Source organism: Penaeus monodon, chromosome 17, assembly GCF_015228065.2.
Source record: "Penaeus monodon isolate SGIC_2016 chromosome 17, NSTDA_Pmon_1, whole genome shotgun sequence".
Taxonomy (NCBI): Eukaryota; Metazoa; Arthropoda; class Malacostraca; order Decapoda; family Penaeidae; genus Penaeus; species Penaeus monodon.
Genome location: NC_051402.1, coordinates 32407594 through 32410093, shown reverse-complemented (window position 1 = coordinate 32410093; position 2500 = coordinate 32407594). Strand labels below are relative to the sequence as shown.

Sequence of the window (2500 nt, the reverse complement as noted above, 5' to 3'; positions counted from 1 at the left end):
AGATTTCTTACCAACCTCGCCTAAGTTAACAAAAACTATTTTGGTTGTATGTGGTAATATCGGGTATGAGGTCATGAATTTGCGTGACTTCACATCAATCATGTGTGTTGTATGTATTTTTTTTTTTTTTTTTTTTTTTACGAGTAGCGCAGAATACTGTAGAATCTTGTAGACGAACGAACTGGCGAATGACTACTTTCTAGACTATTTATACGTGGTTGCTATGTTTTCTTCCTCTGCCTTCATCCGCTCTTCATCTCGTCATTTCCCTGTTTGCTCCCGGTTGCCGGGCGTTTGCGGCTGTGCGCGTGTTGTCGCCGATTGCGTGTTGTGTTAGCGTCACCATTATGACCTCTTTGTTTTAATTTGAACCATGCCCCCCTTCCCGCCACCCCCCACCTCCGCCTCAGGTCCGAGCATCCAATGCCAGTTGATTGCATGTATTTTGTCCAGCCTGAGGGCGCGCGAACGGTTCATCTGCCAGGGTGTTATTCCGACTACCGCAACTTCCCTTCCATCTTTCTCGCATTTTCATTCGCTCTGTACTCCCCGCTACTGTTTCTCACGGCGAATAGCACAGAACGGTACACCATGTGAATGGGTGGATGGAACATACAGCTTAAAGATGAATGGTAAAACACTCTTCCGTGTTAATAATATGGTATAAAAACCCACAATGCAAAACAAGATTGATTGAAAATGAATCCACCTTAATTCCATCGTCAGCTTAAAGATGTTTTCGATATGCAATGAAGATGCGCGACCGATTTTGAAAGCTAAAAAATACACACGGTGATAGAAAAAAAAGTATTTTATTTCATATTTGTTTCTACTGATAAACAATGAAGTAAACTGTATCATGAGAGATTAGCCATGTCTGTCAAAGGGGAGGTAATTTTTTGTCAGCGATTATTGGATGTATTATCGGGTGCATTTTGTTTTAAAAGATTATGAAAAGAGCAATGAAAAGTTCTGATAATACCTAATGAGTATTGTGTTTATGGGCCAAGGAACTGATTTGATCAGATTTTAGTGGTGAGCTTGGGTAATGAGTAGATTTCGGGAATGAATAAGGTAGGTGATGAGAGATTAAGGTAGGTAACAGTTTGGTTTTGGGGTAGGAATTAATCTATAATATACTGTAGCATACTTATAAAGGTAAAGTAAATAGGCTCAATAAGAGTGGGAGCTATTAAGATGCTGGGGGGGGGGGGGAAGCAGAGCTCCCCATCAACCCTTCCCCTCAGGCATGCCCAGTCCCAGCAACTTAGATTGCTGAATAGATTTTGTGAAGTGGACTTAGGGACTTAGTCTCTGGCTAGTGCATCCATACTGTAAAGAATTACCCCCATAGGATACCAGAAAATTATTGTAAACTTTTAAATCTCCCATAGTAAAATATTTTAATCGGTACATTCAAGGATGCAATTACCTATTTTGTACACAAAATGGATTGCTCATTTTGCTATGTTCAGAACAATTTGTAAGAAAATTGGTCTTTTACAGGTTAAAGGAAACCTTCCTCTTTGTTTTACAGTTTTCATATTCTTGGTTTCTAACAATTACCCTTTTAATCTTCTGGGTTGCTGATCTAAAAACTCACCTTTTTAATTGATGTAAAAAACAATTCACATACACATTAAAGAGTGGGAAAAAAATGAAAAGTATGCTATCCACTTTTTTCACAATTTTTTTCTTATATATGTTGTTGTTTTTTAAGAGAAAAATAAGTCAATTTTAAGAGATAGGATTATAGTCTGGTTAACAGTTTACAGTGACAGCATGTAAAATAAAATTTTCCAGATAACATTACTACATGGAATATTTTGAAAGTAGTCATCTACTTTGGAAGGTTATAAAAAGAGAGTTAAAGTTTTTATTGAACTTGCGTTTCATGCTGCAGGAACAATGTAGTTTTTTGATAGGTGTCAGTTTGGGATCTTAAATCCCATGTAAATGCAACTGTTAATATTGTGTGAGCATCCACCAGTTAAAATATAAACCACCACATCCAAGCCTACACTATTCATACAAGGGTAGGTAGCCTACATGAATGTTCATTCATTCTGAAAGATTACAGATATTTTTTTATCAAAAATAGGCTTGCCTGTTTGTGTTGTATATTTACATTTATTCTGCAACTGGTTAAATGGTGATCAGCAATCTTCTTTGAGTGTTGAAAAGGCTTATCTATGTAAAATAAAGTTCAGTGTGATTGTGAATAATGAACAGTATACTTCAATTTGATGATTCACTCCAAGACTCGGTAAATGAAACCAGACCATCATGAAACTTTTATCTGCATGTCCCTTTGAACCATGGCCCTCCTCTGGGAGTATATACTAATATAACCCAAGTTAAGTGGCTGGAGGGAGTCATGTGGGATTGGGGGTTGGCATAAGGGATATGATAAGACTATATTTCAAAAAGTGTTGACTTAATACCTTGTCCTGGTGGTTTCTGATTTATGTTGAAGTATAACATATGAATATGCATTTTT

At 37.1% G+C, this 2500-nt stretch overlaps 1 protein-coding gene across 3 annotated transcripts in view; it reads left to right on the top strand.

Annotated features, from left to right (window-relative positions):
- LOC119583667 (disks large 1 tumor suppressor protein-like) overlaps window positions 1-2500 on the top strand; it is a 65160-nt gene that overhangs the window by 36503 nt on the left and 26157 nt on the right. The window lies entirely within an intron of this gene.